Genomic DNA, 9,540 nt, shown 5'->3' with positions numbered 1-9,540 from the left:
ACATCTCAGGTGGGATCTGCTTGTCATGCCAGTAACGTTGAAAACCATCAGGACCACCAAGGTTAAATTTTTTCTCATCAGAGAATAAAACTTTCTTCCACCTTTGAATGTCCCATGTTTGGTACTCTCTTGCAAAGTCCAAACGAGCAGTTCTGTGGCGTTCAAGGAGACGAGGTCTTTGAAGAAGTTTTTTGTTTTTGAAGCCCTTCAGTCTCAGATGCCGCCTGATGGTTATGGGGCTGCAGTCAGAATCAGTAAGGGCCTTAATTTGGGTCGAGGATCGTCCAGTGTCTTGATGGACAACCAATTGGATCCTCCGGCTCAGTGCTGATGAAATTATTTTTGGGTCTTCCACTTGACTTTTTTGTTCCATAACCCTCAGGCTAATTTAAGAAATTCCAAATGACTGTCTTACTGCGTCCCACCTCAGCAGCGATGGCGCGCTGTGAGAGACCCTGCTTATGCAGTTCAACAACCCGACCACGTTCAAAAAGGGAGAGTTTTTTTGCCTTTGCCATCACAACGTGCGACTACCTGACAGAAAATGACAATGAATCCACATCTTTGCACAGATTTGGCCTTTTAAAGGCATGTGGTCCTAAAATTTGGATCAGCTGAAAAGCAGCCTGTTTCATTTTAATCGTTATTTTCAATTAATTGAATGCTCAAAAAAAGTTTTGTCTCACTCCCATTTCTTCTTGTTGCATGTTGAAGCTCTACTTGGAACCTTGTTAAGATCCAACAATGGAAAATATGATTTTCTGCCATTTTTCAAGTTGTCTCAAACTTTTGTTCAGGACTGTATTAGCGGTTAGAACTTCCAGCTAAAGGGGTTCTCCAGTGAAGTCTTTGACTAAATTCTAGCTTTCCTTCTGTGGAAGGAAGATCATTTCTCAACCACTTACCGTTCTGTTATGCTGCCAATTCCGCAATCTGGCCTGTGCCAATGTCACCGCCTGACTGGCTGCGGGCTCTTCTGCTTATGTCTCGACCTGATGTTCTCCTATGGCTGCCTGTTCACTTGACATCAGCAGAAGAGCCCGCAGCCAGGGCCAGATCATCATTGAGCCACTTGTTCAAGGCCCTGCTCTGCACATTTACTGGGGGCCCCCAGTCACTGGGTTGATTCACCCACTTTCTGGGGCCCCTGCACGGAATTGTGTCTGCATCCACAGGACACAGATACAGTGCCGGTGGGCATTAGTTCCTTGCCATGCCATTCCAACGTTTTCTGTGATGTCACACCGCCTGCGATGTTCCACAGAAGCAGACCCAACCAGAAGAGGCCAGACCTGCATTGAGGAACCGTGGCCAGGTGAATTCAACTTTTTCGGAAAGTCAAAGAGGGGCAATTTTGGTTCAGTGTGTGAAAGATCCATTATCCCTTCATATTTATACACTTCAATAGTTTTCTTTTACACAATAGTGCAAACATTTTCTAAATATAGAAATTTATAAGAGTTACCTATCAAGCCTGACCTAACAAGTAAGGTTACATGGAAAATAACAATACCGACAAAAACAACATGTAATGCCCTAAATAAAAAAGAATACAAGCAACTAAATAAATTTCATAATCTTTTTATTCAAAAATGACATTTTAAAGCATAATTCATTGAAAAGGAATCTACACAACAATGAAAAGCAGAAGGGAAACCGGGGTGGGAAAAAAAATTGCGGCACCGTATACGGGTAAATTACATGCCATAAGGTCACAGGTATATAACATGTATCTTACAACGAGCAATGACTAATGCCAATAAAGTAAGCGGTAGAATAAGGTCCTATAGGGCTGTATCTTGTTAAAGAAGGCAGTGCCAAAAAACACTCTTTGGGGCCAGCGGCATCCTGGTGATGGGGGACATGGTGGGTAAGATCTCATGTTGATAGCCGTGATTGTGGAGCTACGGCAGTAATTGGGAACAATGTGATTTATTTAATTGATACTGTGAGCCCGGTATCTATAATATAGACAGTGTATATGGTGCATTGATGGTGATTCCTTATATTAATTGCACCTTGTGTATCAGCAATTTCATATAATCATGGCTGTTTTGATAATTTTTATAGAGGGATCTTTTCCCACTCGCCCCTCCCATTGATGTGGCTTCCTTCTTTGCATATTTTGTTTTTTATGTGATTTTTTTTAATTTTAGCTATTTGTTAAGGCTAGTTTCTCATTTGCGTTAGACATCCCTGGCAGGCTGTTCCGACAGTATCTGGCATTGCCGAACACTACCTGATACACGTCGTTCCCATTAACTATAATGAGGACCAGTGGAGATCTGGCCGCAACCCAGCAGCCATGCTGAGAATCGGCCAGATGAAAATCGCTGCCCACAGCTATATTTGTCCGGTCAATTCTTGACATATTTGCCGGGTTGCAGGTGGATCTCCGCCGGTCGCCATTATACTTAATGGGGCCAGACAGCATTCCGGCAGCATCCGGCCGTTCCCGGCCAGAACAGCCTTCCAGATCTGTCAAACGCAAATGTGAAACTAGCCTAACAATAAAGATTTAGGGGGACATTTACTAAGACCAGCGATAAAGATGCCGGTTTTAGTCCATGTGTGCTGCTGCTTGATGCCCCACTTTACTGGCAGCTTTGCGACTTGATTAAATCTATGCCAGCTTCCTTTCTGGCGTAGATTTAAGTAATTTTCTACAGCAAAACCAAATGTAGAAAATGATGAATCAGATAGGCCTGCTGGCCTGCCACCTTCCCACGCCTCGCCCCCTTTTCTTGCGAAAAAGTGAGTAGGGTACTTTCACACTAGCGTTTAAGTTTTCCGATATAGAGTTCCGTCATAGGGGCTCAATACCGGGAAAAAAACGCTTCACTTTTGTCTCCATTCATTGTCAATGGGGACAAAACTGAAGAGAACGGAATGCTCCAAAATGCATTCTGTTCCGTTTAGTTGTATTTTGCTTTCCATCCTGGGATGTGGAGCAAGACGGATCAGACATGACCCCCAATGCAAGTCAATGGGGACGGATCCGTTTTCTCTGCCACAATAGAAAACGGATCCGTCCTCCATTGACTTTGAATGGAGTTAATGACGGATCCGTCTTGGCAATGTAACAGATAATACAACCGGATCCGTTCATAACGGCTGCAGACGGTTCTATTATCAGTAACAGAAGGATTTTTGCTGAACCCTGCCGGATCCAGCAAAAACGCTGGTGTGAAAGTAGCTTAAGTGACGTAAACAGGAAAAAGGCACAGATTTTGCTGCAAATCTAAAAATACTCAGAAAAGTGGCATATATTTTTTAATAAATGACCCCCTTACATTTTAATATAATTTCTGAATGTGTCTTCTGGTGCAGTTTGTTTGCAGATTTGTATATATATATATATATATATATATATATATACTGTATATGATGCTCCAGAGTAAATATGGTATAATACATGTTTTACTATGTAGTGAGTTTGCCTCACTATTGGTTTGGCGATTATATACAGTATTAGAAGCCATCATTTTGATGTTTGCTGTAGAGTTTGCTTTTTCTTTCCAAAATAACAATTCTCCTTTGAAAATATACAGTAATTTCTAATACCCTGTCTGTGACTAAAGAAGACCCAGTGGTGGACACGGACAGCTTTCAGTCACAAGCTCATCACTCTCTTCTATATTTGTGCTTTGAAGCAGTCACACATTACTTGAACGTGAAATTGGAAAACATGAAAAATGTGGGCAAAATGCAGAAAGCAAAAAAAAACTAAACAGGTTTGTATCTGCGCTGCTTGGAGACATAAAGGAAATCCTGGCCAAGAGAAGACTGAGCAATCTTGATTTGCTGGTGAATTAGGACAGCTTGGTGCTGATGAAATTCTCAGCTGACCCAGGATCATGAACACCGCATTCGTGTATAGATAATATTTTCCTAGTGATCCCAGAGAATCAATGACATGCACCACACAGCAATAGAACAGCCAATGTCTACAGTACGTTGGCTAAGAGCTTTTGAAATGAAATGCCAGATGCCTGGAGATACGTGTGGGGTTAATATTGGTATGTTATCCATTGTAGTGTAAGACCGTAAAACCGGGGAGGGCTCCCCAGGATACAGCGAAGTCACAGATGAGAAAAGCAACACCGACACCAGCATTTGTGCAAAAACAGATATTTTACTAACAGTAGTAATAAACACAGCAATAACAGTAGTAACAAACACAGCAATATAGAAGTACACAAGATACCCTATACTCCAGGCTCAGAGTCACTGTTCCTGTCTAACTGAACAACCCTAACACGGCGGCGCACACAGCAGAGCCTGCAAGTCGATACTGTGCCGCAGGGGAACAGACCTGACCGATGGCGCACACGGAAGAGCCTACAAGTCGATACCGGGCCGCTGAGTCACTGACCTGAGTGACTGTATCCGCTGGTTTCTCCAAACCGAACAGCAAGTCCCTGCCACAACATGTGATCCTGCAGGACCTGTAAATTTGACCCTCTGTTTTGATCAGCTTCCTGACGCCGATGCTCATCCCTAGGAACAGAATCTGGATCCACACGGTCCTCTCAGACAGCTCACAAAATGGCGGACTGCTTCTTCTCCAGGCTGAGTAGCTTAACCCCTTATGGCAGCCCCGACTGTTCCACGGCTCTTCCAGCCTTCTGGGAACCGACCCTCTCTCTCCTAGACGCCATCTGGACCGCTGACAGCCATCAGTCACTTCCAACAGTGACCCTGGCCACTCCAAGTCCCACTGACGCGAGGAGGGCACACAATGCTGTCCTCCAGTCTCTGCCCAGACATGTCTGCTCAGCTCACCATTTCCTGCTTCTTCACAGCTGCAGCAGCATCATCTCAACCTCTTCTGCATATTCAAATACTTAGCAAAACTTAAAGGGCTTCTGTCACCCCACTAAACTGTTTTTTTTTTTGGTTACTTATAATCCCTATACTGCGATTTATGCATACATACTGTAATTAATCATTTTGGTTCAGCATATTATGTTAAAAACTTACTTTTACAATATGCTAATTACCTTGCTACCAGCAAGTAGGGCGGCTACTTGCTGGTAGCACCCGCATCCTCCTATCATAATGACGCCCCCTCCGCATGCTGATTGACAGGGCCAGCGGACGGGATCTCTCTCTGCTGGCCCTGTTTGCATTTAAAATCTGGCGCCTGCGCCGTACCTGTCTTCAGTCGCGCAGGCGCACTGAGAGGCGGAAGCACGCTCGGCCGCTCCATCCTCAATGCGCCTGCGCCGATGACGTCACATCTACACCCGGCGCAGGCGCATTGAGGATGGAGCGGCCGAGCGAGCGTCCGCCTCTCAGTGCGCCTGCACCGACTGAAGACAGGTACGGCGCAGGCGCCAGATTTTGAATGCAAACAGGGCCAGCAGAGAGAGATCCCGTCCGCTGGCCCTGTCAATCAACATGCGGAGGGGGCGTCTTTAGGATAGGAGGATGCGGCTGCTACCAGAAAGTAGCCGCCCTACTTGCTGGTGGACAGGTAATTTACATATTATAAAAGTACGTTTTTAACATAATCTGCTGAACCAAAATGATTAATTACAGTATGTATGCATAAATTGCAGTATAGGGATTAAAAGTAACCAAAAAAAAACAAAAAACTGTTTAGTGGGGTGACAGAAGCCCTTTAACTGTGTGGAGGAGCAGCGGCCTCTAGTGGTAAAACTGCACAATGACAACTCTAAAAAGTAAAAATTCACATCAACAGTATTAGAAACCGTATTTAAAGGGAACCTGTCACCAGTTTTATGGTGTCCTAACTAAGGGCAACATAAATAAATGATCGATTCTCTTAGCACAATGCTAGGTCACTTTCTTTAATTGACCCAGTCAATCTGCCAACATCTTGTATTGAAAAGCTCCAGCTGATAATGATAAGTCATGAATATTCATGAGCTCCTGACTCTCCCCGCCCACCTGCTGCTGAATGACAGTTATTTTTCATATGAACCAGCAGCAGGTGGACAGGGGAGTGGCTATAGCTCTGAATTAAATATACGCTGGACTCAATGACATCACGCCGGACTCCAATCAGCTCATTAGCATGCGGCATCTTTGTGTGTATATTATGAGGTAACCATCTGTCACACCAGTAAGTGAATACATCTAAGGAACTGTTTAGTAGTTAATGATTGTATATAATTAGTTAGATTATAATCAAATATCCACATGACAGGTTCCCTTTAAGCATTGGTGGCTGTTTCACCCTATTACAGTAGGGGCTATGCATATTATATGCTGACCATGCTTTTTATGCCAAAATTATAATTTACGTTCCGTTTTTTGCGTTCCGTATACGGACCTTATACGGAACCATTCATTTCAATGGATCCGCAAAAAAAACGGAAGGTACTCCGTTTCCGTATTTCCGTTTTTACGTTCTGTTGAAAGATAGGACATGTCCTATTATTGTCCACATAACGGACAAGGATAGGACTGTTCTATCAGGGGCCAACTGTTCTGTTCCGCAAAAAACGGAATGCACACAGACGTCATCCGTATTTTTTGTGGATCCGTTTTTTGTGGACAGCAAAATACAGAAAAAGCCATACGGTCGTGTGCAAGAGGCCTTATTCTGTACAAATCTTATCTTGTGCATAAGAACTGTTATATTCCTTCATGCCCCTATTTCTCTCTTGCTGTTTGATTTGAGGAAATGGGAACATCTCAGTGTAACTGCTGATCACTGCAGAGAAAGCGATGCATTACTAAGCATGAGCTGGTTTCATGAACGCCGACAGATTTCCAGGGCCGAAAAACTGCATTTGGCTCTTGATTTTGCTAATAAAGGGAGCCCTGTAAAAATCAATAAACTCATATAAATAAATGAATAATAATAACATTACTATGATCATCATTGTTATCATTATAAATTCTATGTCAGTCCTAAAAACGGATCTATGGAATTACGACCAATGATGTGCTCGCTGTACAGTCAGATCATTGTGAGTCATCCAGCCCCTCTCCCTCTGTGCACATAGAATTGAGAGCTGCTATACTTTACAGTCTAAGGGCACTTTTCACACTAGCGTTATTCTTTTCCGGTATTGAGTTCCGTTCACTTCCCGCAGCGCCGTACTATTACGGCGCTGGTCGGGAAGGGGTTAATGCGGTCCTCTCACTTCAGCAAATAGCATTTGTCATGTTAATACAAGGCACTTACTAATGTATTGTGATTGTCCATATTAGCTCCATTGCTGGCTTGATTCATTTTTCCATCACATTATACACTGTTTGTATCCAGGGGTTACGACCACCCTGCAATCCAGTAGCGGTGGTCATGCTCGCACACTATCGAAAAAAGCGTCGGCTGTGGTGGCCCGGACCGTGGGAGTTGCATAGGCTGGTGCATTTTGCTATTGCGTGCAAGCATGACCACCTCGTATCTGCACTGCAGTGGCGGCCATAACCCCTGGATACGAGCAGTGTATAATGTGATGGAAAAATGATTCAAGCCAGCAAAGGAGACAATATGGACAATCACAATACATTAGTAAGGCTACTTTCACACCAGCGTTTTTACTGGATCCGGCAGGGTTCAGTAAAAACGCTTCCGTTACTGATAATAGAACCGTCTGCAGCCGTTCTGAACAGATCCGGTTCTATTATCTTTAACATAGACAAGACGGACCCGTCATGAACTCCATTGAAAGTCAATGGGAGACGGATCCGTTTTCTATTGTGTCAGATTGTGTGAGAGAAAAACGGATCCATCCCCATTGACTTGCATTGTGTGTCAGGACGGATCCATTTGGCTCCGCATCCCAGGACGGAAAGCAAACTACAACATGTTGCGGTTTGCTCTCCGGTATGAGATCGGAATACATTTTGGATCATTCCGTTCTGTTCAGTTCAGTTTTGTCCCCATTGACAATGAATTTTTTCTCTGGTATTGAGCCCCTATGACGGATCTCAATACCGGAAAACTAAAACGCTAGTGTGAAAGTAGCCTAAGTGCATGGTATTAACTTTCCTACCTGATAAATGCTTGAAGTGAGACAAACAGGACCAGTAAGGGCACCGTCTCTTCAAGCCCTGAGCTAGGCAGAACTCACTATTCGGATAAATGTACCAAAACTGTCTAGAAAATTGTGGGGTTTTTTGCCCTTAATTAACAACCAATCAGAGTTCAGCTTTCATTTCTTAAACAGCTTTGATAAAATGAAAGCTGTACTGTAACTAGTTGCTAAGGGTAACAAAAAGAACATTTTGGGGAAGACTTATCAAGGCCAGTGTGAGCTGCGCCAGTCTATGATATCGGCCTGACGGAGAATGCGGCTTATTTACAACAAGGTGTGCAACCTCCGACAGCAGCTCGCCCCCGCTCGCAGCGGCACCACGGCCTTCTCCGTGCTCCCCAGCACAGTATAGCGGCTGTGCTTGCTATCACAGCTCAGGCTCATTCACTTCTGTGGGGCTGATCTGCGCTTAGGCCACGTGACCGATGAATGTGACGTTGCAAAGCTGAGAGAAGGCCGCAGAGCCACTGCAAGCACCGGCGCCTTCTCAAACAGCCGATCGGCAGGGGTCCTGGGTGTTGAACCCCCACTGATCAGATGCCGATGACCTATCCAGATGATAGGTCATTAGTATACTTGTCTCGGAAAATCCCTTTAACACTCACCTGCTTGCCGTTCCATGCACTGTACTCCACGTGACTGCTGCAACCAATTAGTAGCCTCAGCAGTCAGGTGAGATAGTCAGGTTTATCATCATTAGGCCTCATGCACATGACCATTGTTTTGGTCCGCATTCACGCCACTGGAAGGACTGAAACAGTGGCACTTTTGAGCTTCTTTTGTATTTTATTAAAATTCCCATCCAGCAACAAATTATTTTTTTTTGTTGGGGAAGTTGGGCTCAGAAAACTCCTTTGGGTGCTGCCGAACATGGTTGTTAGTTGTGCATTTTTTGGTCAGTGTTTTTTATTTCATTTTGCTTCTATAGTGTGCTTTACCACCTGGCTGGCATTTTAGGTTGGTGTTTTTTGTATGCCTTGTGTTTATTTTTTAAATAGGAAAGTATGTACCCTCTGTAGTGTCACTTCCACTGTGTAGAGCAATATACGATGGTGGAAAAACACCACAAAAAACGGTAACACACCCTGACACACCTTATTTTTGAAGCAGGGGAAAAATAAAAAATGGATGTCTGTGGGACAAATACACCACATAATGACAGACACACGGACATGTGTGCCCTGTGCCTGTGCTGTGCACAGAAAAAAATCGTGGCCCGCAATGCATGGGTACCGAGTGATTGCACGCCGTTTGCGGATGCGGACCCATTCACTTGAATGGGTCTGCGATCTGCAAGATGCGTTCCGCACAGCAAACAAATTGAACATTTTTTTTGCGGTAAAGATGCACGTACCAAAATCCCACAGAAGCTCTTCGTAGTGTTTCTGTGGGCTTCCGCTCCGTATATTGCGGATTGTGGACCCATTTAAGAGAATGGGTCCCCATCCGTGATACTGAGTGCACACGGCCGGTGCCCATATATTGAGGACCCGCTGTTTGAGGAACACACTATCATGTGCAC

Source organism: Bufo bufo, chromosome 8 (assembly GCF_905171765.1).
Source record: "Bufo bufo chromosome 8, aBufBuf1.1, whole genome shotgun sequence".
NCBI classification, from domain to species: Eukaryota; Metazoa; Chordata; class Amphibia; order Anura; family Bufonidae; genus Bufo; species Bufo bufo.
The sequence above is the reverse complement of the archived record's forward strand: the minus strand, read 5'-3'. Positions refer to the sequence as shown.